The sequence below is a fragment of the Microcebus murinus genome, chromosome 3 (assembly GCF_040939455.1).
Source record: "Microcebus murinus isolate Inina chromosome 3, M.murinus_Inina_mat1.0, whole genome shotgun sequence".
Taxonomy (NCBI): domain Eukaryota; kingdom Metazoa; phylum Chordata; class Mammalia; order Primates; family Cheirogaleidae; genus Microcebus; species Microcebus murinus.
In genome coordinates this window covers 83,192,913-83,206,980 of record NC_134106.1, presented here as the reverse complement: position 1 = coordinate 83,206,980, position 14,068 = coordinate 83,192,913, and the positions used below count along the sequence as shown (strand labels likewise).

The following is a 14,068-nucleotide window of genomic DNA, read 5'->3' as shown; positions in this document are numbered from 1 at the left end:
TGTGTGAGTGCGAGTGCGCGCGCGGGGCCGGGCGCAGGGCGCGGGTGTCGCCTGGCACCACGCGTGGCCCGGCCAGGGCTCAGCCGGGCCCCGGGCGGGGACGCGCTGGCAGGAGGGGCTCCGCACCACCGGCCGAGAACTTGCGCCTTTCCCTCCCTTGTCCCACTTCGGCCCGCGACTGGACCCCGTGGCGCTCCGGGAGAGAAGCCTGGCGGCCCGTCCGTGGCCTTGGGGAGCGGGAGAAAAGGGATCCCAGACGTGCCGAGGGGAGAACTGGGGCGCAGACGCGAGCCTGGATAATGCGCACGCGACAGCCCTTTCTCCGCCCTGATTTACAGCCCCAGCTCTCAGCATCCCGGTGCTCGTTTTTTAAGAGAATGGGGCAGGTGCAGGTTCTGTGGTTGCTGTTTGAACCGCTCCAATTAAAGCGGTGTTCAGTGTAGGGTTTCATAAGCGTACTGCGTGCGTGTGTTTCCAACAACACAGGGCAAAGTTTCTCGCCCCCAGTGCCAGTGCAGCCCAAGTTAAGTTCAACAGCCTCCCTTTTTAAAAAGCCCTTGGGGACCCTAGGGCGTCAGATGCGACAGCTAATTTTAAAATAACTATTTAACCAGTGATTAGAGGGTGAGGTTTCTCTCCGTCACCAAGTTCACCTCTTCTTCCACCCCCTCCAAAAAAACTGACTTGACGATAGGCGATGCCATCCCCTGGTTCTCTCCTTAATGTCAGTCTGAGCGCGCACAGCCAAAGAGATGGGATGCGTCTCGCCAACCTGGAGAACAAGCAGGAGCGGAGACCTTCCTTTGTGCCTCCCCTTGGCTGTGAACTTTCCCGCGCGGTAGGTTCGCCTTTAAGAAAGTAGCGCTCTCCATGAATATTTAATGCGGAGCGCGGCCGGCCGGGCGGAGGGGAGCCCACCGGCCCGGTTTCCGCGCGCGCCGCGGCCGGGGCGCGGAGCGAGCGCGGCCACACCGGCACGGCAGCCGCGAGGACCTGGGGGTGGCGAGGGCGGGAGGAAAGGGTTGGCAGAAGGGGGGCCGGGAAGCTGGGCTCCGGGCGAGCGGGCCGTCGCGTTCATTTCCATAAGAAAGCTGAAATCGCAGTTGGAGGCAGGATTTCTCGCCCTCGCGGCCCTTCCCCCATGCCCGGTTTTCTGCAAGAAGCGGGCTCGGAAGCTCAGAGCTCTAAGTGCGCGCTCTGGTCTTTGATGGTGTTGATAAAATGTGGTTTCAAATGTTGTCCCGAATGAGGCCGGTTTCCTGTCTGTGTGTGGAGTGGAAGGACCGCGCCGGGTGAGTCCAGAGCGCAGGGGAGCGGACAGGAGGCGCAGGGTGGAGGAGAGGGAGGGCGAAGCCAGTGGGCGCAGCGCACCCTTGCAGAGGAAATTCTCTCGTAGGCTTTTGAAGGGGGGAGCCAGGTTGAAACCAAGTCTCGGAGCACAGAAGTGTGTATGTGGTGGTGAGGGAAGAAAGGTCTCGAAAGCCTCAAAGCCCAGGAGGCCAGTGCGTGGGAAGGTCTGGCCGGCCTCGCCGCTTCCCTCTTCAAAGACCCGGGGAAACTTTCGATTGGCGCTGCTGACCCTCTTCCTGCGAAGGAATAAAGTGAACTTGCCCAGATACTCGATTCCACTGGCGGTTCAGTCCTCTCTGCTTTCGCATTGAGTTTCTTTTGGCCTTTCAGTGTGAACAGCAGCCATGTGTCCTCAATTCTATAGTGCGGGTGTGTACACACACACACACACACACACCCTCCTAGGTACTTTATGATCCCATCTGGAGAAATTAAAACCCAGATCTGTAATGTTTATTCTTAGATAGTTTACCAAAAGCAGGGAAAAAAATGTGTGAGACACATGTCTGCAAATATAACAAAAGTACTTTCCCTTCTGCTTGAAAAGTTGCCTGCAAATGGCTGGCTTCCCTTTACCGATTCTGGACCACCTGTACTTCTTAAGGAAACTAAATCGAGTCAGGAATAAAGCACCAATCAGATCGAGCAATTAAATACCAATTATGACTATTAATGACTTTATTGCTAATGACTGGAGTTGAGGACTCCAAGTCTGATCAAGGTAATCAAGCTCTTTTAAAATTCTGCTACCTGAGATTTTTTTTACAGCACTCCTCCCCCAAAATAGGTGGTAAAAAGACCGGAGATTATATTTTCAAAGAGTTTTCCAGTAGGTATCCATGGTCAATGTTGAACTTACTTCTTTCAGTAAAGTTTATTGCTACTGCTGGTAATTAGTGGAGTCTTCCCTTCTGGCTCTGTCAAGTTATGGGGAGTGTAATTAATGATGGTGGTTACAATATATTGTACTTGGTTTGGATGCAGAATTGGGATGGAGTGGGGTTCGTTCTCTCTCTAGTTACTCTGGTAATGTAGAAAACCCTGGACGATTTTTTAGGAACAAGCGTTTTAAATCTTCAGATGGGGTAATGGCTATCAGGCTGGCTGGGGGGTGAGGAAGTTAAGGCTGGCGAACCCAGACAGCAAAGAAGAAATAAGGAACTTGGTCTACATTTAAAATTTTCTTTTTGCTCATGGGTTGAAATAGCTTTAACATGTCATAAGCTGAGTGACTGAAAAGAAAAGATTACAGAGAATAGTCTATTGGTTGAAAGGCTGCTGTGTGGTGGGGTTTGTTTATTACTGAAGATGATTTGCCACCCCTCCTGGCCTCTATTGACACCCTTTCTTATCCCAAACGGAAGTCCATGCTCTCAGTTCTGGGTTGCAGGGAGGAGGCATGGAGGACAGGAGGGAATAAACTGCTGTTGGTGTCCACAGCAAGAAGACAGCAGGGAGCAGTTAGCAGGGGCTCTTGGGTCACCGGTCACCGTGAAGAAGCAGGCTAAGCAACAGGGCGCTTGGAAGAGCCAGCGGTTTATCTCCATGTAGGTCACTTCTGCTCATTGTCCCATATTTCAGCCCTTCATACTGGCCTGTCAGTACACTGGGGGTGTTTGGGGAACTGAACTTCAAGTCTCTTGCTCCTGCCATCTCCCTATCACCTCCTCCCCTGGAAGGGAGCCCATGGTGGCAGCACCGCATCTTGTTCTGATGTATTTTACCAGGCCGGTATGGAAATGCCCAGGCTGCATGGCAGAAACCTGAGCTGCTTGAGACACGCACGCTCCTCTGCTAAGCAGCATAAAAGTTTTGATACTTTCTGAGCACTGGGTGGCCTCTTCTCTTGATGTGAAGCACACAGCCCCCTCCCCATTTCTATTTTGTCAGAGTTAATTGCCCTGCAGTGGGGCATCTCACACCTCAGCCTGCCAAGAAATACAGCAGGGGTGGAATCCTCCACAGGTAACAGGATGGCATGGGATTACCTCCCACATTTGAAGGGTCCAAAACCTTCACTTGAATGAAATGGGCCTGAGGTATTCTCCTTTCAGTGGCTTCCTAGGGAAAAACCTCTTTGGCCTGGCCCATGCTGTTGGCAACTTTGTGTGACCCTGAGTCCTGAGAGTGGAGCCAGTACAGCTTAAGTGGGCAGCTGACCCAGAGATGGATCTAAATAGGAGAGCTCCATGTGTCAACAACAGATTCCCTTCTGCTCCTAAGCACCCAGAAGCACCCTGAGAACTCAGAGAACCCAGAGGCTCCTTGAGAACAAATTCCCTGCTGTCCCCATGAAAGAGGGGGCAAGAGGCGGGGACAAAGCCCCCCCCCCCCAAACTCCCCACAAGGACTCCTAGCAAACAACTCCAGTTTAGGCCCTGCCAACCCCTAAGCCTGGGGATGGGGAGTGCATGGCAGGGCTTGGGAACAGGACAAAGAAAATCAGTTGTTCCCCTTCCATGGGTCCTCTGCAGACAAGCCGGAGACAACAAATACCTGTGAGGAGAGGAAACGGATAGAGGGTGGAGCTGGCCCTAGGTTTATTGTCCCAGTGATCTCATTGAGCTGTCCTGTAGGAATTCCAGGGCTCTGTGCTGAAAGACCAGAGCTCTCTCAAAATGCCTGGAGAAACTGCACAAGCAGGACTAGGGCAGACCACCAAAAGCTATTTCTCTCCTAGAACCTGGCACCTTCTTCCCTTACTTATAGGAGGCCTATATAACTCAGGTCTGAGAGGTCCTGCTTTGTCAGGACACCTGGTGGGAGAATCTGGTAAGAGCTAGTGGCAGTTTTCCTCAACTTACAAGTTGTTTGAAAATTGACATGTAAAGAGGAGAACAAACACTGTATAGGGAGGGCCTCCATTGTGTCAGAAAACCTATTCCTTCTTAGTGCCTCCTGGACATGCCCCTAGGTGGGCCTACACATTATTTCAGTGTCAGGTGAGCTGGAGAAGGAGGTTGACCTGTTCCCCGTACCCAAGGAAATACAAATGCATTTGTTTTTCAAAAAGAAATGTCATAGCTTTAAACTTCTCCTGGCCGGAATCCACCTAATTTCATCAGGGTCTCTTGTCAGCAACCATAACGCCTCTACCTCTTTTCCTTTTTTTCTTTGTGACTTAATGTTGCATTTTAGGAGGGTTTACATAATGTTGCTCCTGTCAGTAAACTGCTCCCTGTCCCCACCCTCACCCCATCTCTCTGTATGAAATTGTAGTTGGAAACCCCCCCCACCCCCCACACACATAATCTTTAAAATTTTTTTCTGCTATTTTTCCAACTAGAAGAGTTGACAAGACATAGACATGTTAAGCTGCATAAAATCCAGTGGACTGATCAGCCAAAATGCATCTCATTTGGACTTGTTTGTAGCAGGGGTAGGGGCTTGAATCACCTATTGCCTCCTGCTGCCTCTGCCAATCCAGACTGGCTGGCTGCAATTTCAGAGCAGGCCCCAAGGGAGTGGCCTTTTGTGAGATGGGAGCCCTTGCCCACCCCAGGCCTGTGGGCGAGGGGGGAGATGGCAAGGTGTCTGAAGGTCAGGCCTGAGGGCTTGAACGAGCTTTGGCTGACCTTGGCTCTGGGTAGCTCAGGGGACTGGGATGTTTGGCAGGTGGGTGCCAGAGCTGGAAGCTGAGATCTGCTGCGATCCTCTGGGTTTCCCCTGGGTTGAATTAAAGAACGGGGACACGATGAAATAGAGGAAGTCACTGACCATATTTTAGTCCCACATCTAACCCTTCTCCCAAAGTTGCATTCTCACTACCCACTTTGTCCCTGGAGGAGGGACTCCTCTGCTTGATGGATTCGTGCACCTGCTCCTACCCCGAACCCGGCCCTGGACTTCTCACTTCCTGTCTCTTCTGTGCTGGGCCCCACTCCTGGGCCCTTGAGTTTCTGGAGCCATGCCTCTCCCACCTACTCGGAGGCACGTGGGAGCTGCACCCAGAGTTTTCAGAACCCAGTGGGGGCGCTGGGGTGAAGTTATGGGTCTTTAGGGAGATTTCCGTACCCCCCCCCACACACACTTTCCTGCATTAATTTCAACTCTTCCCTGTCTCCGGGTGCTGGGTCGCCAATCACTGTCCACCAGTTCCTACCCAGCAGCTGGAGGTCGTGGCCGCTCGGGCCGCGGGGTCACCGCCCGGGTTCTGCGGTGGCGGGGATGGGGGCAGTGGTGTGGAGGAGGATCCGGCCCTGGGGAGCCTTGGCGGGGGCGGAGTGCTCAGACTTAGCGGTGAGGAAATGCCCAACTTGCCTCTGTGCGTGCCCAACAGTGTGTCAAGCCGGCATCCTTTCCTCGGCGGCCTGCCTCCTTTCCTTGCAAAAGCCGGGGTGACTGAGACACCCCACCGACCCCCGGAGCTCCAGCTTCTTGCTCTTCCTCTCGCCCGGCAGGAAGGCTTCAGGGCCTGTATCGTCAGGACACGACCTTCCCAGGCAACCAAGGGCGAGGCATGTTGCCCAACAAGGCCACCACCTAGCAGAGCCGCCCAGGGAACAGCTTTAGACGAGGCCCTGCGGGCCCAGGCGCAGTCACTTACCCATGCCTGTGGGGACCTTGGGGGGCGCAGGGGCCCGGGCTGAGAGCCCGGCAGCCAGCCCCGCACTATTAACTCTAGGGGCAAGTCTGCGAAGCCGGGGGAGCAATCAACGGGGGCTCCACGTCTCGGCAGCTGGGGACGCGCCTGCAAGGTGTGTGATCCTTTAAAGATCCTTGGTACTAGTTTTGCAGGAAGCCTTTGTTACAGCTCTGTCAGTGTGCGCGCCTTCGGCAGCTCCCCCTCCCGGGCCCCTCGGTTCGCTCCCTCCCCGCCGGCCCCCAGCGGACAGAGCCTGGTGCGGGGGATCTGCCCAGGATCAACTGTCCTGCTCCAGATCCCCTCCTGCAGAATACTTGTGCTTTGGTTACAATCCTCCCTTCGTGCCTGGGGCAGATAAACACGGTTGGCACCGCCTGGGCGTTTGGGGCGAAGCTGTCCTGGAAGAACTGGCTTTCTGAATGTGACGTCGGGTTGCAGCAGCGACCCAATCCTGCTACTGGTGAAGGAGTAGATCTCCTGCCACCGTAGGGGTGACTGGGGGGGACCAGCCAGGGCACATGGGGGAGGGGGTAACCTGCTCTCCCACTAAGGATTTGAGGATTCTGACAAAAAGTGCTGGTTGAGGATGACACAGCTGTGAACTAACCTGGTTCCTACTGGCTACAGGGCAACCAGGTCCCAGTATTCTTGGTTACGATTGCCACCCCCCTATACCTCCATTAAAAAGTGTGACTCCCCCTTAGATAGCCAAGGTACGGCTTTAGGCAGGATCTCTGAAGAATGCCCTGGCACACAGAAGGTGGAAGTATGACTGTTTACATACACACAAGCTTACATGCACCCTATCATATATGGCTACACATGTCTCCATAGTCTACCTATTTAACTTGTCTTCATTCTCCGTTTCTAGGGCTTTCCACCTGCACATAGTTATTGGGAGAAAATCAAGTGTGTGCACCTCTCTCCGCAGAGGGTTTTGTTATGTTATGTAACACACTCACACAGGGATTCCTCAAGTTACCATTTTGCCCTAAATCGGCCAACGCTTGGTTTTCTGGTGGGGGTGTCAGGATGATGCAAATAGAGGTGGAACCTTCATTCCCTGGGGACTTTTATTCCGCTCCTTGAAACCCCAGTTCAAGGCCCAGGAACAAAGGGGAGAGGTAACTGATCTTTCCTTTGGTCTTTCTGTCCCCCTCACTTCCACCCCCTCACCTGCAGGCCTTCCTCTTTGATAAATAGAGGAAAACCTGTGGGATCAGGTACATATGTAAATACAGCTGACCTCAGCCGGCCCCTCCTCACTGAAAAGCAGAAATCCCGTTTCAGGTGCAGGCTGCTCCGTGCCTTGAGTATCTACTACTTCTATTCCCCCAGACTGTGTGGAACTCAAGGCTACTCGCTTAAAATCTTTCTCTTATTAAAAACATCCAGGACAACTATTAAATAGTTATTGGAAGAGTAAAGACCTTTCAGGTCTGAAACATTTTTAAAGCCCTGTTTGGCAGAAATGTTCAAGGCGTACAAAGTAGAATCAATCAGTAGGCTTGCCTGAGCAATTTTGAAATTTGAAACATTTTTCCTCCCAAAATGTTAATTAAAAATAGTTTGTAGATGTTATTTTGTTCCCTAATGGCTTTTTCACTATTGTAACCTGAAGATTCTCAAGACCAAGCTATAAAGACATTTATTTCCCTTTTGTTAGTTTCTGGATGATACTATACTTTCTGATCAGACCTATTTAATTTTTTTTTAACTGTGCTGGAGAGTTTTCAACCTTGGAAATATAAATGAAAAATAGGCTCCCTCATTCTGAGACCCTTAAGGGTGCAGATTGGAACTAGCCTGTCTGCCCCTACTCACACCTCAAAGTTGCCCTGTCTGAACCTTGGTAGAGTGAGGGTGGTAGGTTTTGACACCTTTTATTCCAGCTCTGGTGCAAGAGAGCTCTTTGACATGAATATCTATCTATTTCAGTGTGCAATGTTCCAGCCGACTAAATGGGCTTGCCTTTTGCGGAGAGGTAGTCCTAGAAGACAGAACAAATGTGTGATCTCCCAGGAAGCTCTTCGTCAAAACACCTCCTGTCCTTTTCTTAATTATTAAAATAAAAGTGTTTTCACTTCCCTCTCAGTGTCTGTCCCATTATTTTGTAGTTACAACAGTGAAAGATGGGCGGTGGTGACCATTCTTTTTGTTCTTTGTAACCATGTCAAATATTGGGAACTTACAAAGCCCAGACATATCTCAGGTGTGTTCTGCTAGTCACTGCGTCTCACTGAAAACTCACACTTGATTCTGCCTTCCTCCGAACAAGAACAACTCTCCCTCAAACAACACCCTTCTCCCAACTTTTAGGGGAAGGGGATTCACTTACAAAAAACTTTCTGAATTAAAAAAGACCAGACTCAAGTTCTCCAGGTAAGGTAAGTGATCCTGGCCATACTGGTGACAAGGAAGCCATCACCTAGCACTCTACCTATGTATAACTTCTTTAAGGAAGGAGGCAGGCCAGCAGCTACATTGCCAGTTTTAGACTTTTCTAAAACTGTGCCACCAACTGAGTATGTTTTACAGATACAATTGTGGTATATTCCCAGCCAGCTCAAAGTATTTACATTTTGGTTTTGTTCACCTGGGCACGTGCTTACACACACACACACACACACACACACACACACACCCACCCCAACTAAGGTGATACTACCAGCCCATTTCCACTGGGCAACTCTGGTGACACCAACTGTACCCAACAAACTTCTTTTCTGAAGAGTGAAAAAAACCAAAAACCTATCAGTATATTTTAAAGGGTTATTTTATACTGTTTAGCATGCCTACAGACGAGAATTGGTGGGGGCAATCCTGCTCTTTTTTCAAGGAGCAGGTAAACTAACCACTTTCCTTCCCTTTCCCAAGACATGGCATTTTTTAAAAGCTAAGATTTGTTTCCAAAGGGAGGAAAAGGAACGAATTCCATTAATGAGTTACATACATGGAATGCGGCTTGTCTCGGCCATTTGTATTTGTAAATAAATGGCTTTCTGTTTATTATGTATGTTTTACTGAAAGAAAAAAAAAGAACTCTAATGCCTCTGAGCATGTCGTAATACAGCAAACATTTCCACTTAAGGTTTTTTTGAGTTCCACTGGTTTTCTTTTTGTACCACTAGACCGAAATCAGGTTAAACTGAGTCAGTGGTGGGGTTCGTTATCTTTAAGTGTCGGCTGACTTATGGAAGCAGTACCCCTAAAGTTCTCAAGTTTGCCAAAGTGCAGAGGTAGGGGAAGGGGGGGTCGGCTCCCTGGGGGTGTTATCCGGATCGATCTGGGGGTTTCGTTTTGCCCCTGGATCTTTCTAAAGCTTCCATTTGCAGCTTCAGAAGCGAAGCCGAAGCTGGGGTGCGATCTCGGTGGCGGGTGGACTGGCACAGGCCCTCCCGTTGGCATCGGTGCCTTGCCCTGCCGCGGGTGCCCGCACACCGCCGGGGTCGTGCTATGGCTCCGCAGGCCCGGGCCCGCAGTCCTCGGGTGGGGACAGGCCGGGCCCAGGCAGCCTACCCTAGAGTCGGTGGGGCGCGCTCGAGTTTCCCACTCCCGGGAAGCGGAGGCGTGGGCCCAGCGCCCGGGGCTACCCAAGAACTCGACCGCCCAGTGCGGTGAGCAGGGCCCAGCCGCCCAAAACTTCCACAAAGCCGCCGGCCGCCTCCCGCCCTGCCCCCGCTCCGCAGTCCCAGCCGCCTGGACGTCAGCGCACTCCCAGACAATGTGACCGGCGCGCGCACGAGGCCCTTCTGCTCTGACCCCTGGCCCCCCGCACATTCGGACTGCAGCAAAAGATCGTGGGTTGGAACCTCTTTCCGAGGCAGCACATCTCCCTCCCCGCGCGGCATCCTGCGGGAGGAGACGCAGAGTGCGCCCCGCACCGAATTTGCAGGCTCTGGTCTCTGGGCTGGGCCACAGGCTTTGAAGACCCAGGGGGTCACGGGTCCAGCTCCGTCTTTACTGCGGCCTCTGCTCCAGGGCTCCGGGCGGCAGGGAAATGGATTTCAGAAAGAGAGCCCGGGTCAGCCAGGCCCTGAACTCAACCCCTCGGCACTCCGCTGTCTGCAGAGGGAGAGGCAGCGATTTTATCCCCGGAGAGGATGCTGGAGCCCAGGACGGAGAATCCGCAAACGCAGAGCAGAGACCCATAGGCATTCTGCCTTACTTCCCACAGGCCTTCCAGAAAGTCACCGCCAGGACCTCTGGGACCTGAGCGACTCCAGCCTTCAAGGACTCTCCCCACCTTCCAAGGAAACTTTCAGAAGTTTCCTTTTCTCTCCCTCTCTCCTCTATTCCTTGGACTTTCTCCAGCCGCCGGGCTTGTTGATTACTTTGCTAACTGCCCTTTAGTGTCTAGAGCTCCTAAGGCCTGAGTATTTCTAGAATAACAACAACAACAACACCAATAATAGTTGTTATTATTAATTAGGCCGAAGAAGGAGAACAGGATCAGAGAGTAGGGGGGGTCTGAGGGGGAAAGTAGAAATGTTGATGAAAAGGGATATTTCAACCTGTGTTTCAAAAGGTTTCAGTTGACAATTATCAGTAACCCCAATAGACAACTCCATTAAAAAAAAAAAAGAAGAAGAAGAATTTACTACTGCTCTTGAAAGCCGTTATTTTTTACATCGCTTTTAGGAAGATAGATGAACAAAACATCGCGTTTCAAGCCATTTTGATCTGTAATTGAAAGGCAGGATCGGTTTGTATTCTCCTACGGCTTTTACAGAAGTTGCAGTGATCCAAAGTCGGGTTGCTGTGTCAGAGTGGCATTTTTATTAATGAGAATACAAAAAGCTTGCATATTCTTAGCCCTGCTTGAATTTAGTTGCTAAGCAACCGGTGTATGGTAATTCATCCGCGAAATTTAAATCTTTGAGAAAGGATCGTGCATTTTGCTGAATGGTCGCCACGAGGAAAACAACTTGTGGGACCCGCAGCAGCTGCCACAGTTGGGCCGCCAGGCCGTGCCGGGTCGACCAGGGACCCGGCCGCCCCACAGCGACCGCCACCGCCCTACCTCCGCGCCCAGTCCTGCCCTCCCTCCCGGGGGGAAGCGGGTTTTTGGTGCCTGGCTGCCCTGGGTCCTCCTCCTTCCCCCTGTGTCCTCTGACCCCAGGTTTTTGCCAGAGGCAGGCCCTGCACCTGACCAAATCGCCTGCATCCCTAGAGCTTCTGAGTCCAGACCGCGAATTTCTGCATCCTCCTCCCCTCACACGCACCCACTTGCTCAAGGCACTCGCACACACACACACACACACACACACACGCACGCACACACACACACACACACACACACACACACACACACACACACACGCGCGCGCGCGCGCGCACACTCACACACTAGCGCATGCACCGTGCCACCGCGACAATAATGCCTGTTGCCCTCTTCCCAGACCCCTCTGAGGTCACTTCCAGAGCCGGCTCTTCCTTGAGGAAGACCGGACTCATCAAGGACGCAGCCCACAGCCCGCCAGAAGGCCAGGCGGCCGCGCTGGCCGGCAGTGACATCATAGGTTCCTGCTTGCCAAGCTCGCGCCCACATTTTAGGATACAGGAACAAACACGGATGTGAAATCAAGAATGAAAGAGAGAGTAATCTAATTAATAGGCCATGAGCCAGGCTAACAAAATCAAAGAATCTGATTACACAAGTACCCCTCTTGCTATCTCCGCTGCCCCCACCCCCAGCTCTTCCAGCCTGCGCACTATTTCCTTCCCTAGGCTGGAACGTTCAGGATGCAAACGCAGAGCCCTCTGATTCCTTACTGAAATCAAGATCAAGCTTACAGTGGGGTTCCCGCAGCCTGGAGGTCACATGGGTGACCTTCAGGCCCTCAGACCAGCAGCCCTGAGGAACTGAGATGACCAAATGCCCTACAGAACTTAAAGAGCAGGAGAGGTGGCCCCACACTTCTTAATTGCATCACTCTTAAGAACTACAAGACCACCTGTACTGATAGCTTATACTTTCAGTAGCAGGACTAGGAGAAAAGAGTTTTCTCCAGCCAGTTACTTTTAAAGGATCTAATTTTTTTTTTAACCTAGCACAATTTTTTTTTTTTTACAGCACCTTGCTTTTGGGTCAGTGATAAACTCAAACTTCCAACTTCGTTCCCCAACATAGATATCTGAGCATAGTCAGGTATTAGTTTTTTACCATTAAAACACAGCATCTGTTCTAATAGGTACAGCCAGCCATGTGCATTTCATAAAAAAATAGATTTCTCTAATTTTTATCTTTCTGCCTTCAAAAAAAAAACCAGGTCCACCTCCTAAATAATTAATTTCAAGTCTGCATCCAGTGCCAATACTTGTTGCATCCATTTTATAGTTGATTAATTACCCTGCAACTTGAACAAACTAAACTCCATGTGGAGAGACTGTTTCTTCCTTCAAATTAGTTCTGAAAGCTACAAGTTATTGATGTATCTTACTCTATTTACATACAAATTGGTGCAAATATGCCCATCTCTTAAAGTGCATTTTTTATAAATATATAAAAGTGTCATTTTTGATTTAGCTTGACGAGGTTGATCATTTATTACAAAAATAAACGAATAAATACAACAATATATTGTTGCTTCCAACAGGATAAATACTTTACAAATATATAATTTAAAAAACAAATTTAATTGTTAAAATTATTTAAAATATTACACTTATCGATAAAACTATCAATAGTATATACTGCATTTAATATTAGAACCAATTATTCTCTGAATGTTGAAAACCATTCATACAAAACAGATTATGAGCATGGTAATGAGCAAACACTGGAGGCTACAGGAAAGCAGAGGGAATCTCTAAGATCAATAATGAACAGTTCTATTTTGGAACAAAGAAGTAGTCCTTGGCTAAGTACAAAAAAAAAAAAAAGGCAGAGCAACAACAGCGAAGTGACTATTTTAAATACACCTTGAATGATTTATGGCACAGACTTGCCAGGGGAAGATGGTTGGATGAATGAGGAGACCAAGGCTTGGACAACTGATTAAGAGCCATGGGAGACTGTAAACTGCAAATGGGCCTAGCTTGGGATTAGCCAGGCTGATGGAACAGAACTTTGTCACTTTCCTTGGGGTTGGAAGGGGAGGAGGGGATGGGTTGAAATGGAGGAAACAAATGGGCACTTTACAAAGCACAAGACACTTGCGCTGCAAAGGAACACAATGACCAAATTCATTAAAAAGATCTGGTGATATATAACAATATTTTCATTATTTACATGTGTAACAATATAAGCCTTAGCACAAAACCTCTCAGTTATATCTGCCCTCTTTTGTTTTTCAACCATGAATTTCATTTCATAAATACATTCAAAGGGTTGATCAAAAAAAAATGGAGTGCAAGCCTCAGCTCACTTTATAAAAAATGCAAAATAATGAAACAAGATGGGCTTGCTTTCCCAGCTTCTCTTATTAAAAGTTACTCTGCTAAATCAGGGCTTCTTCCAAAGTAATCAGCAAAGTTAGTTTTTTAATAGAAAACAGTATGAAATCTAATGTTAGCTTTTTTGTTGTCAGCTAAATCAAGTAAGTAGATACCTCCTAAAATTTTAAATAGACCCCATTCCTTGTCTAATCAACCACCACTATTCCTGTAGAAAAAAACAGGATTCCATCTCACGTGCCAGTAGTATCCACCACTTAAAAACAACCTGCACAATCCTCAGCTTTCCAGTGAGGACTTCTTCGCTTGCCCCTTAGACCCTCAAAAAACAATGAACTTCACCCCCACCCCCATTTCAGGTTGTAAATTCGCTGGGTAGAGCCATTACAATAGCAAGAGAAATAGAAAACAAGAAGGCAAAGAAAAGTAAATTGTGGTTTCTTGTCTTCATTTTTTTCTTCTCTCTGTTTAATAAATATGGCCTTTTTCAGATTTCACAAATCAAAATGATTGTGATTTTTAGTACAATTTGGTGTTTAAAATAATGCAACCCAATACACGGCCATCTGGCTGGGCTTGATTTATGAAAGTGACACAGGGCCTGTCTGGGAGAAATAACTGTTCCTTGTTGCTCTCACAGTTTTCTGGGTTTTTTAACCCCTGTATTGATATCACAGGGAGAGAGAGTAAAGAGGAGAGAAGAAGGAAAAAAGTGAGTGACAGCTAAGTGAGATT

The 14,068-nt window shown here is 49.5% G+C and overlaps 1 long non-coding RNA gene across 1 annotated transcript; it reads left to right on the top strand.

Moving 5' to 3' along the window:
- Positions 1–872: 872 nt before the first annotated feature.
- On the top strand, positions 873–8,022 carry LOC105856158 (uncharacterized). Its single transcript, XR_001146978.3, has 2 exons — positions 873–1,292; positions 7,874–8,022. It is a non-coding gene; the product is annotated as an uncharacterized LOC105856158 (long non-coding RNA).
- Positions 8,023–14,068: the final 6,046 nt, after the last annotated feature.